Source organism: Saimiri boliviensis, chromosome 13 (assembly GCF_048565385.1).
Source record: "Saimiri boliviensis isolate mSaiBol1 chromosome 13, mSaiBol1.pri, whole genome shotgun sequence".
NCBI lineage: Eukaryota > Metazoa > Chordata > Mammalia > Primates > Cebidae > Saimiri > Saimiri boliviensis.
The window spans coordinates 100167983-100191325 of NC_133461.1; the positions used below are offsets into that span (position 1 = coordinate 100167983).

Consider the following 23343-nt stretch of genomic DNA (forward strand, 5'->3'; position numbering starts at 1 on the left):
TTCATATTTTTAAGGTTCTAAGTTAAAAGAAATTTAAATGTTGTTATGATTATATTTTAGATCAAGGTGACTGCTGACAATTGCAGTAAGGATTTGGTATTCACAGTGGGCAAACCAGACAACAGTTTTAGAGTGTGGTCGTAGCTAAATATATTCCTGTCTGGCTGCCACATATAGAAGCACTTGGGAACTTTATTTAATTCACTTAGTTTATTTTATGTCTTATGTTCACCTGCCTTCACTTCCCTAAGACAAACTGTCTTGAAACCACATAAATTAAGCTCATGGTTTATTGGTCACATCATCCCTAAAAATAAACTAAAAGCTGAATTTCTCACTATCTCATCCCCAACCCCTGCAGCAACAGGTACCTTGTTGCTCAGATGCCTTACATTTCTTCAACTTGTATTTTACCTTCCATTGTGATGGTGCTGTAGAAATAATCGTGTCTTTCCTTATGCATCACATGAAAGTGCATCTTTGCTTAACAGTTCTCATTCCATCAACCTCTCTATATAAGTATGTCAAAGACGCTTGACCTTCTAAAATCAAGTTGCTGCAGAATTCCCATACATTTTCTTCATCCGCAGAAGCTCCTATGTCATGGATGGATCTCAATCCCATGTCTTCATAGCCCAACCTGTTTGTTTACCACCATATTATACTATCTTCACTCAACAAGGCTGACTTGAATCATTCAAAAAAGGTTAAAAAGCACCTTAACTAGGAACTGCCATCTGGACCACACAACTCTGCTTTGACAAAAAATGTGAGTTAGACTAAGCTGTTAAAAACAATATTTTAAGTAACTACAACCAGCTGTTTCTCATTTAGTAACTTAAAATGTGATGACTCCACATGGCATCTGCATATTCTATTGCCTTCTGCCTCTTTCATTACAGAAAGCTGAGGTCACTTTTGAGCTACACAGCTGAATGCACTTAACTGGTGTTTATACCCCAGTGCCCTCCAGACCTTTTATCCTGAAAAAGGAAAACCCATGAGGGGCTACCCTGATACTGACAGCTAGCCCTTAGCAGTCTCCTTTCCAACACACAATTTCTTAGAACGTGAACATCAGACAAGGCCACTGTCACCACAATGTACCAAGACAGAAACAAGATCCCTTGTAATCCTGTTTGAACAGTTAACGGACACTGTCCAAGACATAAAATAGCAAACATCCCCTTCTCCTAGTTAATATATTACGATTGCTTATTTGCCAGTAACAGCTTTAGCTGTTTAGCAGTCTGCCCAGCCTAGGAAAGTTTAATTAAAATACCCAGTCTCTGCTTCCTAGCAGCATCCAATCCACAGCAGAGCTCTGTTTCCTTAAGCCTTCCCCAAAAACACTTAACCCAAGCCCAAATCTTAGATAAATTCTTTGTGGTGTGTGTTCTTCCTCACTGCAAGGAGTTAAAAACCCAACTTGTTCAACCACAGCTGTGCTCCTCTGGGTCTTTGGAGCGAAACATTACCAACTTCATTAAACCCATGAAATAATATATAAAATAGTGACAAAAGCAGAGGCTTTAGAATTCTGACTCTACTACCTATTGATATTATGGTTAAGAAAACGTTACTTAATTACTCCAAATCTCATATTTTATTCTTCTATAAATTAAGATAAATGAGATTACTCAAAAAGTCCATGCAAATATACCTCACAGGGTTTTTGTGAGCAGGACATTCATGAATAGTAAAGCATGCTGAGCACTGTACAACTCCAATGAAGATTCACATGGACTGGAATTGTTCACATGGCACTCCTGGCTATGAAATAATACATGTCAAGTGCTTGGCACCCTGTCCGCCACATTTGAAAGACTCAGTAAGCAAGAGCTGTAATTGCTAAGCATGCTTAAATGTGTAACAGAGTAAGCATTGTCCTAGTATTAATGTTGCCTTTTTGACTGAGCAAGTGGCTGGCTCCATAATGTGATTAGGTAAGTAAAGCCAATTTGAAAAAGGTGCCAGGAACACCATCTGCCATACATCACCCCCAATGGACTGTGAAATGTCTGGCATTCTACCATCCCAGGCTCTGTGTGCTAAAAGCTGGTCCCTTCTCCTTGGCGATCGGACGTCACAGGAATGATAGCAATGGTGGGGCATTTTTGGGGGTTCTTATAAAACCTTGTCAGAATAAGTGTTAGGGAATATTATCAGGATGCCCATTTTATAGATGATTAAGTTATGTTCTGAGAGGTGACTCATTGAAACACACATCAACTAAATGGCAGGGACATGATACAAACCCATAGCTTCTGACCCCAAACCAGTTCTCATTCCATCGAGACACAATGACTCTAAGCGCGGGGAAAATCTGGTTACAGGTGCCAAGCATCTGAAATGCTAGGGAAAAACTCAGAGAGGCCCCTCGCTGATGGCCAAGCTTGTTGTATTCACGTTCTGTCCCTGGAGCAAGTGAAGAAGACATTGGGACACCATACCAGGTCATTTTGGGTCCTCGTCTAACATCTATAAGAGGGACTAGGTTATCACCCAGCTCTGTATGTGAAGACCTGATGATATCGTTTTGAACAAAATCACCCAAACTGTGTGCTTAGTACACTCATCAATTGTATGTCCTTTGCTGGCACATTTGAGTTCCCCAGCAAATTGTCTCCATGCTCCATTACCAAGGGGTAAAGGGGATGAGAAAGCTAACGCACATCAAGCACTTGCTACAGAGAAAGTACAGCAAGAAAGGCTTGTCAAGATACGCTAACCACATACTTGTTTTGTCAAGAATTACCTCATTCGACCAGGCACAGTGGCTCACGCCTGTAGTCCGAGCACCTCGGGAGGCCGCAGATAGAGGACTGTGTGAGTCCTGGAGTTCCAGACCAACCTGGGCAACACAGTGAAACTCCATCTCTACAAAAAAAAAAAAAAAAAAAAAAAAAAAAACACAAATATTAAAAATCAGCTGGGTGTGGTGGCTCACACCTGTAATCCTAGCACTCTGGGAGGCTGGCTCAGGAGAAATACTTTAGTTCAGGAACTCAAGGCTGCAGTGGGCTATGATAATGCTAGGGTGGTAGCACTCCAGCCTGGGTGACCCAACAAGAGCCTGTCTCAAAAAAAATAAATAAACATCTCATTCACAGGAACAACAGACACTGGGGACTCCAAAAGGGAGTTGAGAGGAAGGGAAGCAAGCATTGAGAAACTTCCTACCCGGTACTGTCTTCACTACTTAGAAGACTGAATCAACAGAAGTCCAAACCTCAGCATCAAGCAGTATACCCTCGTAACAAAACTGCCTATGTACCCCTTGTCTATAAAATAAAATACTTACACATATTTTTGAAGGAATTATCTCATTCAATTCTCACAACAACCCTATGAGGCCAACATGATTTTTCTCATGTAACGAGAAGTCAGGAACTGAGGTTCAGAGAACTTAGCCAGGCTCACAGCGTATGCGGAGATGCTGGGGTTTTAAGGCAGCCTTCTGCTTCACTGCACTCCAGGCACTTTGCATTTACCTCGTGGCCTCTCACCTGTGTGAAGGAGCCAAAACGAGTTCAGCTGGTTTGGAGGGGAGCGCCAGGCGCTGACAATCGCACATTGCATTACTTTTTCTTCTTCCAAATATCTCTTCCAAAAGTATTTTATTTTCTGGTAGTCTCAATGCCCTTATTAAAAGTAAGGCTGTTAATGGGAATTGTAAGCCAGTGGGAAAAGCAACGACAGATCCCGAGCTGAAACCACGCAGCTAAGCAGCTTCCAGCTTCCTCACCCTTAGAAATTATGTGATCCTGGTGCAAATCCTATTTGTTAAAAAGGAAATAAAAAGAAAAAAATCTGAGATAATAAGCCTTTGTTGTTTTAAGATGCTAAATGTGGAGGTAATTTGCCACACAGCAGTAGATAACTAATACAGGGAGATAACTAATGTAGGGCATAAGGGACCTGCCTAATGTCATCCACACATTAGCAACAGTGTCAAAGAAAAGGCAAATTAGAATACAATGTTAAATAAAGGCCAGGCACAGTGGCTTATGCCTGTAATCCTAGCACTTTGGGAGGCCAAGGCGGGCGAATCACGAGGTCAGAAGTTTGAGACCAGCCTGGCCAACATCGTGAAACTCCGTTTCTACAAAAAATACAAAAAATTCAAAAAATTGGCTGGCCATACTGGTGGGCACCTGTAATCCCAGCTACTCGTGAGGCTGAGGCAAGAGAATTGCTTGAATGCAGGAGGCAGAGGTTGCAGCGAGCCGAGATCGAGCCACCGCACTCCAGCCCAGGCAACAGAGTGAGACTCCATCTCAAAAAAAAAAAAAAAAGAAGTTAAAAGAAGCGATCCAAGATGGGTTTAGGTGAGACATATTAATAATAAAAACGAGGCCTATAAATTAAATCTGAACTCTCATCTGCAAAGCTAGAGTCTGTCAAATATTTTATCAACAGGTATTGATTATAATTTTGTCCATTAGAGAGACCATAAAGGCAAGATAAAGTCAATCATTCTTCTCTAGACCCTAACACATCGACATGCTCATTAACCTTTTACCTGAATGTGCTAACCATGTATTTGTTTTGTCTTATACCTAACGTCACTGTGCCCCAATCAAAATTATAAAAATATCACCTTTACTTCACCACCCCCATTCTTCCATCTCCTATGAACAAAACGTATAAAGGCCAGGTCTTGTGACTAGATACCATGGTTCAGGCCTCTAATCCCAGCACTTTGGGATGCCAAGGCAGGGGGATTGCCTGAGGCCAGGAGTTGGAGACCAGCCTGGGCAGCAAAGTGAGACCCCCATCTCTACAAAAAAGTTTACCAGAAAAAGTTAGCCAGGCATGGTGGTGCACACCTGTAGCCCTAGCTGCTCAAGAGGCTGAGGTGAGAAGATTGCTTGAGCCCAAGAGGTTGAGGCTGCGGTGAGCTATGATTGCATCAGTGCATGCCAACCTGAGCAACAGAGACAGACTCCATGTTAAAAATATATATAATATAAAAAAATACTATGTGTAGCTCACTCTGGGACACATACTTGGTTTGTGCTGAGTCTGTGTTTCCTGAGCTGTTAGTACCCCAACTTGGCTCAAAATAAAAAGAACTTTAAATGTCTTTAAGTTGTAATACCTGTTATTTAACCTTTCAGTGGGCAACAGTAAGGACAAAATGTCAGGCCCATCAGGTGAGGAGCTCTTTTTAACCAACCCCAATCACCTCCATGGAATGCCCATTTCCCTCCTAGATTTCTCTTTCCACTTAGGAATGGACAAGGTCTTCTCCAAGTAGAGGGAACAGAGACTCACGGTGTGTGGTGGGGGATAGCTGCGCCGTGGGATAGCATGGAGAGATAGGGGGTGTTAAAACATGAGAGGCACCTTTGTTTTACATTCCTCTCTGATTTGTATTTTTCTGAAATTTAGCCCATTTCTCAGAAGAAAGAACAGACAGAGGATCATAAGAATAAAATCTTCAAAGATGGAGAAAACAGGAAAGCACAGCTGCAGATTGTAGAACCACGGCTGGCCACTAATGAATTTGATTTCTCAAAGCAACTTACAACTTGATTGAAGAGCAGCATGCTTGGAAAACTCATCTTCTGATGATACCTCAATTCCCAGGTCCTTAAAATACAGTGTATCTTTCTTTCAGATCCATTAGTCAAGCCTCTGCTCGATGTAGAGCTATCCGCATTAGGTACCAGTTTAATTTGTCAGGGTCTTAAAAAGAATAATTGTATTAAATATTCCATTATGTAAATCACATGAAGAAATTGATCTGCAATAGCCAAAAGCAGCTAGATGCAACTGAGATCACGTAAGAAGCCTCTGCAAGATATCCATTACCTTGAACCTGTCTTTCACTGTATCCATATTGAGAAGTGCAAGTCATTGTCTTCACAAGAGACAACATCAACATGTAGCCATTTCTTAGAGGAAATACGGTAGTAACCAGGAGTATTTGGATAATATAAATTTGCATCTATAAAGTATCTGCCTAGAAATCATTGATTTTCTCTTCCCCGAAAAGCCTATTAAAAGGAAATATCTTTTCTAATGCTTTCCAGGGGGCCTCCAGGAAATCATTACTGGTAGAGACTGTTGTTTTATGGGTCTTTGGATGGGAGCTTTAAATATGAACATGAAATGTGGAAAGGAAGGATGTGATACGCAGACTCCCGCTGAGAGCTGGCTTTTATTCATTGCCTGTCCTCTAGTTTATTTCTCCAGGCAATTAGCCCAGGCCCATCGCTCTGGGAACCATCCTTTGAAAAACTCCTTCCTGGAGAAATTTTTACTGGGTCAAAAGCTGGATTTAATTTCTACTCCTCACCTGCACTCCACCTGCTACCCTACCCTTTCCACCTCTTCCCAGGAGCTCGCTCCTTTCTGCTACCAGCCTCTCACCAGAGTTCTCTCTCTGGTATCCAGGCTGAAGTTTGGCACTCACTAGGATTGGCTGCAGCATAACAGCCCTCAGAAGGAGACCAGGAGCCAAGTCCAGGAACAATCTGGAAGGCCTGGGAGGCAGAGACTGTCTCTTAGATGGGCAGGTGGGGTCCCAAAGCACGGTACTCAAGGGTATGGCTTCATCAGAAATCGTTTAGGCAGGCACTGCAGGCTCAGACACAGTTCAGGGAATTCCCAGGGATCTTGTTGAAACTTCAAGTGGGAAAACAGTCTTGAATGATGGTTTGATGGCAAAAACCAGGAGGATAAAAGCAGCTGTGTTCTGTTGATCACTGACCATGTGCATTTACTCTTTTGGTGAAGCCCTCCAATTCTGGGAGTTAGGCACAACTCTAATTTACTCTAATTTACCAAAGATGGGTACAATTTGCCCTTGATCACAGGTTTATGAATAGCAGAGCTGGTGTTCAAATCCAAATGCAACGGACTCCAGTGCCCTCACTCTAAGCCAGTGACCTCCTCTCAGCGGTCAAACTTAACCGGCTTTGCTTTTGCTCACTATCAACTTCACAGAAACATCAGTCTTTTTCATTTGTTTGTTTTTGATACAGTCTTGCTCAGCCATCCAGGCTGGCATACACTAGCAAGATCTTGCCTCACTGCAACCACCATCGTCTCCCACGTTCAAGCGATTATCTCATCTCAACCTCCCAAGTAGCTGGGATTACAGGCACTTGCCATCATGCCCGGCTAATTTTTGTATTTTAGTAAAAACAGAGTTTCACCATGCTCACCAGACTGGTCTTGAACTCCTGACCTCAGGTGATCTGCCTTCTCAGCCTCCCAAAGTTCTAGGATTACAGGAGTGAGCCGAGGCACCTGGCCATCAGCCTGTTTTAAAGACCTACAGATGAGTTTAAGCATTGTCTATTGTGAGTTCTCTCAATAACCTTGAGGTGCAGTCAGATGGAACATGTTTAATTGAGTATTTAGTTACAAAGCCTTTACTCTGTGTCGAGAACTATGCTAGTCGATGAAAATAAAGATCAGAGAAGATGAGACAGTGGAGAAGTGGACAATAAGCCAACTGTCACACAGGTAAAGATATATAGGGCCATCTGGGATAAGGTTATAGAGATGTATTCAATGTCATGAGAGACTGAGCACAGAAATGATATTGATGTGACATAGACTGGAGAGACCTCTCCAAGAACAGACAGGTGTGTAGGAGTTAAGAGTTAACCAGGAAGGGTGAGAGGAAGGGCACTGCAGGCTAAGGGAACAGCACATGTGAAGGCTCTGAGGAGGGCAGGAGACTAAGACCTAAAAGATGGCCCAAGTGGCAAGCAGGGGAAACGGCAGGTGATGGGCTGTCCAGGGGACAGGAGAAGGATCACTGCACATCTTGAGGGATTCCTGTTCACCTCCCAGGTGAAACAGGAAGCCATTGAAAGACCTAGTGTGAAAGAGACATTGTTGGAAGGTCACGGGGTTGGTATAAGGATCGGGATAACAGCAAAGTCATTAGGGAGACTATGGGAGTGGCAAGGAAGAGACACACAGGAAGGTAGTTTATGCTGGGGGATCATGTGAAAAAAGAGAGAGATCTAAGCAGTCAATACATACACTGGAGATAAACCTACTTTATGTGGTTACATAGAAGGAAGAAAAGTATATTCGTTTCCTAGGGTGGCTGTTATAAACTGCCATAAACCTGGTGACTTAAAACAACAGAAATGTATTCTCTCACAGTTCTGGAGGCCAGAGGTCCAAGCATCAAGGTGTTAGCAGCGCCGTGCTCCCTCCAAAGGCTCTAGGGGAGGATGCTTCCTCACCTCCTCCTAGCTTTGGTGGCTCCTGGCCCTCCATGGCTTGCAGATGCGTCTACCCCACCCCCGGCTGTGCCTCTGTCTTCACATGGCCCTCTTGCCTCTAGGTCTCCTCTGAGACTCTGTAACCAAATCTCATTTTTTCCCTTAGAAAGACACCAGTCAATGGCTATAGGGCTCACCGTAATCCATTGACCTTATGTAACCTGGTTACATGAGCAAGAACCCTGTATCCAAATAAGACCGCATTACAAGGACTGGGGGTTAGGACTTACCGGGATTTTTTTTTTTTTTTTTTTTTTTTTTTTTTTTTTTTGAGATGGAGTCTGTCCAGCTGTCGCCAGGCTGGAGTGCAGTAGCCTGATCTCGGCTTACTGCAACCTACATGTCCCAGGTTCAAGGGATTCTTCTGCCTCAGCCTCCCAAGTAGCTGGGATTACAGGCGTGCACCACCACACCTAGCTAATTTTTGTATTTTTAGTAGAGACGGGGTTTCACCATGTTGCCCAGGATGGATTCGATCTCTTCACCTCATGATCCACCCACCTTGGTTTCCCAAAGTGCTAGGATTACAGGGTGAGCCACCACACAGAGCCAGGAATATCTGTTTTGTGAGGGAAATGGAGCAATGTCATAATTCAACCCCCCACAGGAAATCAGGATGTCAAGTATAACTTTCAAGTTTCTCACAGGAGTAACTTGGTCAATGGATGTGCTCAACTCCTAAATAGGGAAGAATTGAGGAGAAGCAGGTTTGGGTCCAATGCAGAGCATGTTACATTTGAAATACCAATGAGTGTAAAATGAATTGATCAGGGCTGCCTGCCTGCTTGCTTTCAGTTGCTTGCTTTTCTTTTTTTTTTTTTTTTTTCATTTTTCTATGAAGCTGAAGGCTGCGGTAGCTAAAGGCCGCATCACAGAACACTGAAACCTAACCTTCGCTGGCTACCGTAGAAATAACATTCATAGGTCCCTATTGCAACAGTAGATTCAGTTGTTTTTCCTAATTTTCCTAATTCCAAATGGTTGAGGCCACCAACCCTTCAGCTGGGTCTACACAAGTATTGACACTGGATGGCAAAAAACTCCACCTCCCAATCATGCTAACACTGCCATTTTCTGTACCTATGTCCTATGAAATGCCATAAATTCTGACTACACTCATATAGAATGAATTTTTTACTTCATTTCCCCCCACTACCAACCACCTCGTCCCATCCCTTAAACCACTCACTCCCCTAACCTGTCAATATCCCTAAGCCTCATCTTCACAGAGGCAGATCTGAGAGCTGTCCCCTCGCCTCCTCATTCGGTGGCCTTGCAGATAAAGCTTTCCTCTTTTGCAAAACCTGTGCCACAGTGATGGATTCACTCCATGCAGGTGTAATGGACCTGGACCTGACCAGTAAGAAATGTAGATGTCCAACTGGTCATTGACATGAAGGTATTAAGCAACAAAGAAAAGTCTGGGCCAGAGATACACATTTAAACTCAACTAAGTCAATGAGATTATTTAAGGAGAGAAATTATGTGCAAAAAAAATTTTTCAACAAATTGTATGCCATCAGAAAACACGCTTTTTGAGTGAAAGACAAAATATGCAGAATTATGTATATTATATGTGGCAAATTATTTATATATAAAACATATGTGAATATAAATATGCAAGCAAATTGATTCTGATATATATAAGAAGAAAGGAAACACAACTATTGATAGTGTCTATCTTACAGGCGCTTTTCATTTATCCTATGCTTTTCAGAATTTTCCAAATTTTTACCATTGGGTATACATTTTTTAGTAGAATTGCTTGAAAAGACAAACTATTCAGAAATTTAATATGGTTGAAATATGGAATATAGAAAAAGAAGACTGGGTAAAAAAATAAAGCTAAATGGTAGTTATTGAGTCTAGTCTAAATTGCCAAACAAAGCAATTTGTTTTTCATTCTATGTGCAACAGGAAATCCTAATGGCCTTGAAAAAAAGATGGAGATAGACTGATTATGCCATGGAATTTAGTTATAGCTGCTTTTCTGACTGAAGAACTAATATAACCTCATTATAGAAAAAAAATGGACCCACAGGAAATTACAGATCCACATTAACATTTTTTAATATTTCCTTCCAATAGTCTTTGTACCTATTTTGTACAGGTTAGGTCAATTTTTAAGCAGCTTCCTTTTTTAATTTACCATGATATGAAAAAATCTTTTCACCATGAATTTGAACATCCCTCAAAAAAAAAAATGCTGTGATCAACATCTTTACCCGAAAATTTCTATCAGAATATTCATTGAGTGCCAACTATTAGCAGGTACTGCAGTAAACATTAAGGAAATGAAAATGAATTAAATAAGGTCCCTTCTCTCTAGCAAAAGGAAAAAGACTAAGATAGAAGGACTTCCAACATAAAATGACATAGAAATTACCTATGTGTCTATCTCTCCATCAGAATCATTCCTTGCTCTAAATGAGTTTACACCTTGCTAGAAGAACAGACAAAAAGCTGTAACTTTCGAGGTAATACGGTAACTAAGAGGCATGAACACAAGTCTGGGCTCTTAAATTAAGCAAGTGAGGGGCATAATGAAAGGGTGCACAGCACGATGACCTGGCTACGTTGAGAGATCAGAGGCACAGAACAGGTCTTGGGCTACTGTCTTTGTCTAGTCTGGAGGTTATGAGGGGATGAAATGGGGGAGGGGAAAGGAAGCTGGAAGAGGAAAGAAGCCTTTTCAGAGGAAAAACTGAAAGAGCAACACACATGAGTGCTCTTCTCAGCTGGTTTCTGTATGCATGCCTGGTCTCTGCGATACGACAATAGGCACCTACCAGACAGGAGCTCCTTGTCCTAGCCTAGTGCACACTCAGTACTATCAGGCAATTGATTGAAAAGACAGCGTGATGGACAGACAAAGTAAAAAGGGAAATGTAAAAAAGGAGCCATGGGTAAACGCACGAGAGTTGTGGGGTGATCTGTAGTTTCATTACGGTGCCTCTCAGAAGCCTGCAAATCTCATTGCCATCTCTATTTCCACCTGGTGCTTGGTATGCAATAATAGCATCTTCCCAGTAGAGGGAACTGTCTGCGTATTTAATTCCTCATCTGGCTGCTGAGCTGAACCTGCAAACGGGTGGTGCTAACTGTAGAAATGTTTTCCAAACTGGTCACTGCAGTTCAGCCCCAGTTGTCTCACACTCCAGGCTGCTGCATCCCCTGGGGCTGGCATCATTTGGCTAACTTTGTCACTAGCTCTTTTGACTCTAGCCAGCCACCCTCAACCTTGCTCTTGCAACCACAGATGCTGAGATGTGCTGTGAGCCACCTGCAAGTCCTCAAGGGCCTTCTGAAGCTTTCTCTCCATGGGATAATCAAACTTGTTGGAACTATAAGTTAACACTCATCTGCTTTGCTCACCATTTCATCTTCGGTGCTGAGGCAGGTGCCTAGCACATATTGGACATGCAATAAATTATTGCTGTGTGAATGACTGAGCCAGACGACCCTCCTAAAATGCTTTGGTAGCCAGAAAGCTTTGATAAAGACAATAATCTCTCTTCAGTTCCTGAAGATTTGTCCCTGAAGTCAAGTCTTTCTGAAAGATTCATTCTGCAGTTCATTCTGCCCCTGACAAAGGGTAACTTTCCTCTCTGCACCCTCATTTCCTCAGCTCCTAGGATGCGCAGCTCTACCTGTTTCAAGTACCTGGACAGTGTGAACAAGAAAAATCACTCAGTTTGTTAATTAACCATTGAGGGTAACTGATGTTTTCACAATCACAAGAAGTATTTTTATGGTGCAAGAAGGCAGGTCATTAACAAAATCATCTAGATTTTTTTTTTCCAAAACACAAATCTCTAACACCCTTCTTCCTTCTTCCCTGACCCCATCACACTGTAATGAATAAAGATAATATCTCTAATACATCCAGGGGAATGAAGCTTATTCAGAATATTCTTTGCAAGTCTGGTGGGTGATTCTGGTGAACATGGGTACACACACACACACACACACACACACACACTCATAAACACACATCCTACCTCTATTTCTGGCACACAGAGAGCCATTACTAATTCTATCCATTAGAACCACTGGTTTATAGTATACATCAACATCGCCCAGGGATATATTTACAATTATACTAATACCCAGGCCAAATCTCAGGCAAATTAAATCACAATGTCTCAGAGTGAGCCTCGGGCCTCAGGGATTCTATTAGAGCAGCAAGACTGAGAGGCCCCACTGTAGACACTTGGAAAATCCAATGTGAAGAGTCGGCATAGCCCCTGGCCACAGTACCTTCCAACCAAACGTGGAACACAGTAAGATTAACATGAAATGACAACCACCTGAAATGCCCCAGAAAGCAGAATTGTGAGAAAAACCTTGGCCCCCACAGTTTAGGAGAAGTGACCTTGCATTTCTTACTCTACTGACCTTGGTGCCTTGAAGCATCATTTAAGGTCTCTGAGGCTCAGTCTCTCTATAAAACAGAAGTAGTTAACATCACCAAGATGCTGAAAGGACAAAATGAAATAGTCAAGCCAGAATTCTTTGTAAGTTATAAATGATTATGCAATTGGAATGGATTATTACAGGGAAATAGCAAATAAATATTTTTAAACATTTTTAAATAAGTCATTGTAGTCCCAAAAGTGACTCAATATGTTTCATGGCATCTGTCAGAAGATTCCCATTTTCTAGCATTTCAAGCTATTTCCAAGTTCCCACAGGTTTTTCCAATGCCTTTTTTCCCCAACTGACGTAACCTTAATAGTCACAGTTATAATAGTTACTGGCATTTTCTCACCAAGCAGACAGAGTATCTGTCTCTTATCACTCTTTCATCCATGCCATCACAAACCCCTCTTGGTTTTCTTTAATAATATTTGCTACTGTTAAGGTGTTAAAGTTCATTGAAGTACTTTATGCTGATAGCAGGCTTTTGAAGATCCTCTTATGGTAGGTTTCAGACCTCACTAATGAGCCAGTCAGAAAGCTATTTTCAAATAAGGATCTGTCCTTGACCTCACAAACAATGAATGTCATTTAGGGAAAGGGTAGCAGCTTTAAAAATATGAAATAAGCTGCGTGCAGTGGCTCACATCTCTATCCTAGCACTTTGGGAGACTGAGGCGGGTGAATCACAAAGTCTGGGGTTTGAGACCAGCCTGACCAACATGGTGAAACCCCGTCTCTACCTAAAAATACAAAAATTAGCCAGGTGTGGTGGCACGCACCTGTAATTCCAGCAACTTGGGAGGCTGAGGCAGGAGAATCACTTGAACCTGGGAGGCGGAGGTTGTGGTGAGCCGAGAGCGTGCCATTGCACTCCAACCTGGATGACAGAGCGAGATTCCATCTCAAAAAAAAAAAAAAAAGAAAGAAAGAAAGAAATTTGCAATAGGACAGGCTTACCACAGAACCCACAAGTTGGCTTTGTCTTAAACAAGTTGCTTAGATTTAATTTTGAGACATGCAATTAATGTAAGCATTAATGAAACAGCACTGTAAAGGCTTGGGCTATGTCGTATCGGTTTTTATTTCTAAGCTGTGGCTTTGCATAGGTCACTTTTGGGGTCCTGGCTTTCCTTAGTGACATATCAGTAAAATTATGTAAACTATAGGCGTGTAATGAGAAGGCAGAAGGTAGCTGGTTACTGTCTGAAATATGGGCAGTCAAGAGAAAGTTTAGTGTTAATGAAATGAGCTAAGGAACTACTGATAATAAGGGGAATATTTGCTCCTTACGTCTTTGACAGAGTCCCACGATGAAGCAAGTGACCTTCATCTCAACCCCTAACACTCCTGTTTGTGCTCTATCCACAAGGAAGAAAACCAATGAATAATTAAAGAGTTGTCTAGGTTGACATTATACACTGAATGTTTGTGCCCCCTAAAATTTATATGTTGAAATCCTAACCCCCAATATGATGGCATTAGGTGGTGAGGCCTTAGGAGGTGAGTAGATCGTAAGAGTGGAGTCTTCATAAATGAGATGAATGTCCTTATAAAACAGACCCCAGAGTAGCTCTCTCTTCCCTCTTGCCATGTGAAGAGATGGTAAGAAGACAGCTGTCTATGAACCAGGAAGCAGGCCCTCACCAGAGATCTCGATCTTGAACTTCCCAGCCTCCAGAACTGTGAGAAATACATTTCTGTTGTGTATAAGGCACCAAGTCCATGGTATTTTGCTATAGCAGCCCAAACACACTGAGATATTTGGGGTAGGACAGAGAAGACAAGGTTGAAAGATGTTTGTTATCAATTATGTTTAGGCTTTGATCTCCTCATAGTTTGAAGATACTCATTTTCTCTTCTCTTTTCTTTTTAATTGGAAGACTACATTTCACCAGAGTCTTCCAACTTTCCAATGATATAATTAAATCAGAAAGTAAATTCATTTGGAAAGTGAAATAAACCCTATCCTTTAAATCTGATTCAGTCTACTATTAAAATTGAGACATAATACAGGCATGTAAATAAGATCCAACTCAATTTCAAGAAACAAGCAGTGATAAAGTAAAAAGCTACAACTCTACTGAATTAATTGGCAAGATTTAAAATGCCAGTGATTTTACTTTCCATTGATGCATTTCTCCAGAGCCATGGTAGACATAAAGGGCCTCTCTCTCCTCCAAATAGAATGGAGTCTCTAGGCTGGACATGGTGACTCACACCTATAATCCCAACACTTTGGGAGACCAAGGCAGGAAGATTACTTGAGGCCAGGAGTTCAAGACCAGCCTGGGCAGTATAGCAAGACCTGGTCTCTACAAGAAATTTAAAAATTAGCCAGGTGTGGTGGCATGCACCTGTAGTTTCAGCTATTTGGAAGGCTGAGGTGGAAGGATCTCTTGAGCAAGGAGTTCAAGGCTGCAGTGAGCCATGATTATGCCACTGCATTCTAGCCTAGGTGACAGAGCAAGACCCTGTCCTTTAAAAAAAATAATAACAAAAGGCATCTCTGGAGATCAAGAGACATCTTACTCACTTTATATCCTGTATAGCTCCTACTACCATCATTATCCAACATAGACTGCACATTAGAAATTCCTCACGACCTTAAAAACAAAGTACAAACTGTATCCAGACCCCATGCAACTCTGCCTACAGAGACCAGGCGTGGGTTTTTGTTTTAAATTTCTCACATGATTTTTCAGCTTCTGAAAACAACTATTCAGCCATTTTCTTAGCCCACTTTGAGGTAAATAGAGTATAATGAAAAAAATCATGCTAGGAGTCAGGAAGCCTGAATCCTAGGTTTGACTCAAATACTAAGAAGCAAATTCTGGCCTTTTGGAAGACTGTAACTTTGCTATGCCCCATTTTTTTACCTATGAAATTATAAAGTTTAGACTAAATAATATATATTAAAGCCCCTTCCAGCTCCCAATTGTCATCTATTCAACAAATGAGGCTTTTCACAAATTAAGATTTGTCTCTCTTCCATGAGTGTGAGGAGAATGGGGACTAGGCTTTGAATTTTCTAAGGGCTGAGATTACTTTACTCAAGTCCCCATCTCCAGCTCCTGTCACCGTGCCTGGCACAGAGCTGATTCAATAAATATTTGTTAAATAAAGGGTTCCTATGGCTCTGATATTTATAGCAAAAAGAAAACTGAGAAAGCCTGGCTCTTTCCCTTGTTTTTTTTTTTTTAATACAAATGAGCAAACTGGCATTGGAGACTGTACATACAGGAGACTGTACTTATAGCTGGGTGTGAGTAGCAGAAGAAAGTGAATTCATAGACCTCTGTCTGTCTTTCACCCCACCACATACATGCCAGTTCTCTTCCATCACATACTGCACCGCGCTCCCCGCACTGCAACTTAGAAGATAAACAAAAGAGGCGTGTCAAACAAAGTCCCATGTCTGGAATTAGGAGAAAGGCATTTCAATTCCAAAATCAACTGTTCTCTAAGTAAATAAGCCTGAACGAGTCATTTAACTTTTCCATTTTTCCATGTACAGACTGAGACCAGATGATCTTGAATCTATTTTCTTAATGCTCCAAGAGGCTATCATCTGGCAAGACAAAGCTAAGCACATGTTCCTTGTCATCCAACATTTTTATGACTGACAGCATTCTATGGGGATCAGAGGCAAAAATAGATAAGCCCTGCTAATATCAAGAAGAGGAATTCCCCGCCAAAAGAAGAAACCAGCAAACTCAGAAAATGTAGAAGAACATCAAGAAGTTGATTATTCAGGCTGTCTTTTGCATAAGGAGACTAGGAGTAGGCAGGTCATTCTCAGTCCCTGTTGACACAGACACTGTGGGTGGACTGTCTGACACACAGTGTGCGGGTCCCAAATCTGCCTTGATGCTGAGAACATTTTTATTATCTGACAGATATATCTTGAGTGAAGTCTAGGAAGAAATGTTATCTATGTCATGACGGGACGGGACCACACATTTGGTGATAGGAAAACTAGATAGTGAAGCATTAAATATGACACCCAGATTTCAGGCAGGGATGATGGAAAAATGATGGTGGCATGAATAGAGAAAGGAAGAGGGGTGAGAGAAGACAGAGTTAGGTTTCAGATATTTAAGTGCTACTGATTGGCAGATCATTCTGGAGAAATCTTAGGCAGTTCAAAGTCAAATTTTAGTTCTGAGGGTCCATTTATCCATAAAGATGTAAAAATGCTTACAACTTAATGCTTTGAATTTATCATCTTACAAAATCAAAGTAGACTTTGAACCAGTAAAGTGGATTCCAGAACATACACTACGCTATGTGCCCTCTATGAATCCTGTCTAACCAGGTACAGGTCTGTATTTTACCCACGTTGGTAGCCTCATTCCTCTCACTCAACATCTTAACCCCTTTATCACCTAAAAAGGAGAAGTCAGAGTGAATAAGTCTCACAGATTTGGGGGCTCATGCAAGATACGTGTTTATTAAGCTCATGATGCTTTGGGAATTCTTAATCTCCCAGCCCAGTGACCCTCAGAAAACTAGCATAACCTTAGGACGAGAGAAGCAGCATATGAAAATCACCAGATTTTCAGAACAAAACTGACTATGTGGGTCTGTGGCCAAATCACACTGCGCATATCACCCAGCAGGTGTAGGATAATTCCACCCACCACCCTCCTCACGGAGACTGCAGAAGGAAAAATGGCTTCAGTGAGGGAGGAATGGACATTCTCCAACAGATGAATGAGTGAAAGTAACATTCACAGACTAGGGAAAATCCCCACACACCTCTCTCCAGCCCACTCTTATATCCACACCAGCCCCCAAATACACACTCACCCATCTGATCATGTCACTTGATCCAGTTAGAAGACTTGAGCAGGGAGCTGAGGCTCCAGGCTTACAGGAAAGAACCAGAAAACACAGCCTGTGTTTTATTTTTGTCGTGCTAACTCCAGAGTATGCCCCTGATTGGTGTGAACTGAAGAATCCATAGGAAAAATCATACATGTGAGAAAGATGTGCTCCAGTTCTAGCTCTTTGGTTTACTAGCTGTGCCATATCTCTTGGAGGCTATTTTCTAATCTATAAAATGGGAGCAGCAATACTGGCCTTGTAACATCATGGAGGATTAAAGTCAATCTACATAAAGTGTGTCTCAAACACAATTGACCTTCCTATATGATGGCTCTCAGCTAGAGTTCTCCACCTAACGATATTACAATGTCTGTCTCCACTGTGGTTTATTCAGAACAGAGGTTTGATGTTATTTGTTTCTGATTTTCCAACGATGACCACGACGTCTAGCATACTGTAAGAGAAAATGGGATAGCAGTTGCTTTGAACTGGAGAAGGGCTCTATACTTAGTCACTTTTACATTCTGAAAAAGAAACAACCCTTCATTCACAATCAGAAACTTGTCTGAAGAAATTTAGAGTTAAACTTTTTAACTTCTGGCCCTTCACCCTAAGGCCTAGGGGGAAAAACTCATAGCTCCTGGCCCAACATATTAACCATTGTAGGATTCCAAGGAATGGTAATGGACTGTTTGACCGAATTAATAAATAAGTGAGTGAATTAAAAAACAACTATGTAAGGCAGTTTAAGATGAAATTGACAAAACTCAAGAAGTGATTTGAGCAAAGTGGTGGCTCAAATTACAAATAATCATGGGTTGGAGATTTTTATTTTAGTGACCTAATTGGTACCAGGCAAAGAAAGGGTTTAGACACTAGAAAAAAAATGAGGAAAATTTTTAATTGTGAGAACTACAAGTTATCCCAAAATATTATGAACAATGACCAAAAGTGAAAGCAGAGGAATAGTAGATGAAAGGAAATAATTATCTTATTATAAACTAGATAGAAAAGAATGGGATAAATAATGGCATTTCAGGATCTTTCATTAGATTCCAGGAAGAAAGGTATCAGTGTTTCTGGGGATGAATTTTCTGCATTGAGATTTTTAATGAGGTATTTAGCACTACCCCAAGAGATATTCCTGTATTTTCAGTAGCCTTTTATTCACCCACTTAAGAAAATGCTTCTTTGTAAATCAAATGTAGACTTCTCCTCTTAATACAGTGTTTTAGAGCAAGGTAATTTTTATCTACCTAGAACCATCTTGTTGCCATTATGCCTAGAGTCAATTAATCTTTCAAAGGCCTTTTCCACATCCTCAGACTCTATATTTTCTTTTATCCATTGAAGCACAGCAAATCAGGAGCTAAGAAAAAGTAGGACCCATCTGGGCACAGTGGCTCACGCCTGTAATCCCAACACATTGGGAGGCCAAAATGGGTGGATCATAAGGTCAGGAGTTCAAGACCAGCCTGTCCAACACAGTGAAACCCTGCTTCTACTAAAAGTACAAAAAAAAAGAAAATTAGCCAGGTACGGTGGTGCATGCCTGTAATGCCAGCTACTCGGGAGGCTAAGGCAGAAGAATTGCTTAAGCCCAAGAGGTAGAGGTTGCAGTTAGCTGAGATGATGCCACTGCACTCCAGCCTGGATGACAGAACAAGACTCTGTCAAAAAAAAAAAAAAAAAAAAAAAGTGGGACCCAAGAGTGGGTTCCAATGCTGCTCACTTAAATCTCTTTAACATTAAGGTAGTGTTAAAACACTTTCACCAATATGGCTCACAAAACCATTGTCACTGACAATGAATCTGAGTGCTTCCAAATCACTTTAGAAATATAAAATGTGATGTAAATGCTTAATTAGAAAAAGTTACATGTGACACAGTTGCTATTTTTACTACCTGTCTATCAAGAACCCACACGGATTTGTCTAAAATAGCTGAGTTGCAGGCCAAGAAGAAATCAATCAAGATATCAAATGCTGCACTTAGATTTCAGAGGGAAGGCATGATTGGGACCCATTGCAACTGTCCTTGACACCCAGGAATGGGGCAAATACCTTGAGGGAAACCACTAATTCTTAGGGCCTCCCCTCTTAGTCTTCTGCTGAAAGCTGAGGTTCAAGTTGCCCACAGCAGCCCCCAGCAAACATCAACACTCACCAAAGGACTTCATCCCCTTTTCTCTTCCTCTGTGCAAATCAGCTTAAAGTAGATACAATGCATAATTTCAACTCCAGCTCAGCAGCAAGGGAAAATCAAAAGGGCAATCGATGCAATTGATGGGTGCCCTCAATGCCCAGCATGTGTTATGTACAACTCCTCAAGATAAGCAAATCCAAAAGGTCAAAGTCAACTGTTTTCTACATACTGATTGGAAAAGATCAATTACTTTCCAGTTTACCATCTGTCCACCAAACATTAATTGGCCATTGACTATGTAAATGAAATGTGGAAATGCATAATCATCCCCATCATTGTTCCCAGTCAAAATGTATTTTATAAAGGTGATGTGGCTGCATACAGTCTTCATAATACGGGGGATAAGCAGAAATACAGACAGAAGTCAGAAGTGCCATTGTCACCAATTAATCCCAGTACAAGCCACACATCTGGAGAGTCATAGTTCCCGGCTCTTGACAACTTGTTTTTAGACTACCTGACCTACACTTTGGGCCTTAGGAAAGCGTTACCAAGTAATGTCATGGAGAAGTCTGATCAGGACATCGGGAGTCCAAAATCCAAACTTAAGCAAACCTAACCATGTTATCAATAAAAAACAAGGAAAAGGGTCAAAACCCTTTGTTTCCTCTGAGTCTAGGAAACACAGCTCAGACATGCTCTTTGATTTTGTTTAATTTGAGATGTCTATTTATAAGACATGTTCACCACATGCTGTTGTTCTGCACACCAGTGGGAAGAGGAAAGTGGAAAAGGATAAAGCAGTAGTAAGAAGAGGTCTTTACCTTTAAAGAGCCTAAAGTTTAATTGCAGGAACAAGATGTCTTTGCATGTGCAATATAAAACAATCGGAGTTGGGATAATTACCAAATCACGTGATGCCAACTACATGCTGGGAGAATTTATGAGAAGAGAGGAGATAATGAAGTCTTCCTGAGAAAACAGGAATGGAGCTGCGGTCGAGTGGTTAGAATTTGGACAGGAGGTAAGTAGTGGATGAAACCTTCAGGAAGAACAATGCTATATTATTGGAATTGTAAGCATGCCTTCTGTCCCAATCAATTCACTAAACTCTCATTTTCTGAACCCAGATACAGCGGATGCATTTCCAACTAGAACCCCAAATGACAACATAGTGCAAAACAGGCTACCTTCCCACCAAGATCAGTACACAGAAGAAGAGTAAGTTTCTTTGTTCTTGTATCCCATGTGATATTGGTTCTCTCAGCTTAGTCTTTTTACCTAACTAGTGCAAGATCTCACTTATTCTTTGAAAAAGTAGTCTCATTTAAGTAGAATAGCTATCATCCCCAATATGCAGATGAGAAAACTAAGGCCAAGGGAAATTCAAGGTAATCCAACCCTCTGATGCTGTCCTGATATTAGTCTTTGCCTTTGGTAACTCTGTCGCTTCTTATTTCTGACATTGTGAACAGAAGAACCGTTTAGATTTAAGTGTTGATGGGAATTTGACAGGGTTGAATTTCACATTTCAAATATAGAATCATGAACCTAGATTTAAAATTAGCTGCACATAGCACGTCGTTTTCATAATTATTGATATTACACATTTGTTACCACTGCAAAATTTAAAGGAGCACTGAAAGATATCATTGCAACACACAGTTCTGGAACCCAAGGCAGCAATGGCTGGCATTGGAGGTAATTTACACCCATAATATAATTAAACAGGAGGAATTTGCATTCAGAATTGCACATTACCGTATTTTTTTCTGATTATAAAAATAATTTTTTAAAGAAACAAACCTCTGGCAAGCACAGGAGGTTTTAGAGTGTTCTGACAATTAGTATTTCAGACAAATGACATTGAGAAAGAGGACTTTCTAATCCTTCTGGATACTTAGCAGTTTGCCAAGAAAATAATAAGCTGTCTGTCAGATATTCTAACATGAAACATGTTGTGATAAATAACTATTTTCCCTTCCACACTATTTTTGCTAAAATGTATTTATAATTTCTCTCTGATTCTCACCTATTGATAGAATCTGCCTATAAATAAGAGATCTGAGCATGAAAATCCTATCCATTTGAATCCTAAGCATTGAAAATGGATACGAATCTAAGTGTTATATTAGCAAGAAAATTAGGATTTGGGTTATCAAAAAATTCATAGATTATACTCAATGCTTGTTATACTATAATCTGTTGTCTATATCTTTCCGTAACTTCAGTTTTGTGTTTTGCCAGATCTGTCACTTGTGTCACTGAGACAAAAGCATTCATCTATATTCAAGGCTAAATGCAGATTCACAGTTACATGTTCTGTTCACTTTAAGCCCACATGTAGCTCCTACAAAAGGAAGAATCTGCTACCTGGCAACTTTCTATTTCATTATGTGTGTCTGAATGCAAAATACTGAGCATAGAGGAAAGAAAGGGTGTCCTGTTAAATACGTGCACAGACACGGTCTCATGCAAAAACAGGTTTTTTCCTCTCATCTTGATATTGAACTATGTGCTTAAAATCAACCACCCATTAACATTGTGGCTGAACAGGTCTGTAATCATCTTTATTCTAACATTTTTACTTCCAAACCTGGTGAGATAAAGCACATCAGTTTCCTCCTTTTTTACCCTAGGTAAATTCTTATCTCTCTGGCAAGTCTTTGAACTCTTCATGAAAGGGTTATGTGATATATGTCTCGTTAGCATAGTGAAAACCTACCACAGGCCCAGAACGATACCAACCACTACAGGTGAGGTTAATGACCATCATAATGATAATAATAACTACTGTTTATCTGGCACTGTGAAAGGCACAGCAGTGCTTCAAAATCAAATATATACACACTATTCATCTATCTATCTGTTTATTTATTTGTTTTATTTTGAGGTGGAGTCTCACCCTGTCACCCAGGCTAGAATGCAGTGCCACAATCTCGGCTCACTGCAACCTCTGCCACCCAGAACAAGTGATTCTCCTACCTCAGCCTCCCGAGTAGCTGGGATTAGCACCTGCCACCGTGCCTGGGTAATTTGTGTGTGTGTGTGTGTGTGTTTTAGTAGAGATGGGGTTTTACCATGTTAGTCATGCTGGTCTCGAACTCTTGACCTCAGGTGATCCACCAACCTCCGTGTTCCAAAGTCCTGGGATTACAGGCATGAGCAACCTCACGCAACCTATGCTCTCTATTTAATCCCCAAAACCACATAATGAAGTAGGTCCTATTGTTATTGCTGTTTCACGAATTAGGAAAATGAGGCTTGGAGTGGTTTAGATACAACAGAGTAACAAGACAACAGCATCAAGGGGCTTGCAATCTAGCTGGGAATCTAGGACACGAGTAAGAAAATCATTGAAAAATATTGTAATCGGTTGGTGCAAAAATAATTGCAGTTTTTGCTGCTACTTTCAATAGCAAGAACCACAATTACTTTTGCACCAGCCTAATATATAACTAAGCACTACATTCTGTGCAGTATACAGAGTTGAGAGTAGGGCATAAGTAAGAATTGCCTAAGGAAGAAGAGGAGGGGAGGGCAGGCACAGTGTTATCAAAGACCTGCAAGTGACTGGAATAGCAGGGAGCATCACAGAACAGAGAGACAGGGTTATGTAGTACAGGCTGGAAAGAAGGGAACACAGAGTCCAGGCTGGAGAGAAGCGGGGTACATTGTAGATCAGAAAAGA

General features: G+C 41.0%; 2 long non-coding RNA genes across 2 annotated transcripts in view; both read right to left on the minus strand.

Annotated features, from left to right (window-relative positions):
• The window catches only part of LOC141580869 (uncharacterized), a 602033-nt gene extending 598488 nt beyond the window's left edge, over nucleotides 1-3545 (minus strand). Inside the window, exons 1-2 of the long non-coding RNA XR_012513274.1 lie at nucleotides 3305-3545; nucleotides 2759-2880 (exon numbers count right to left, since the gene is read on the minus strand). This is a non-coding gene — a long non-coding RNA (uncharacterized LOC141580869). The remainder of the gene's footprint in view (nucleotides 1-2758; nucleotides 2881-3304) is intronic.
• A 1513-nt stretch (nucleotides 3546-5058) lies between these two features.
• Nucleotides 5059-13575, minus strand: LOC141580958 (uncharacterized). The gene is made up of 3 exons (XR_012513386.1): nucleotides 13460-13575; nucleotides 12657-12702; nucleotides 5059-5694 (listed from the first exon to the last, which is right to left on the minus strand). It is a non-coding gene; the product is annotated as an uncharacterized LOC141580958 (long non-coding RNA).
• Between the last annotated feature and the right edge of the window lie 9768 nt (nucleotides 13576-23343).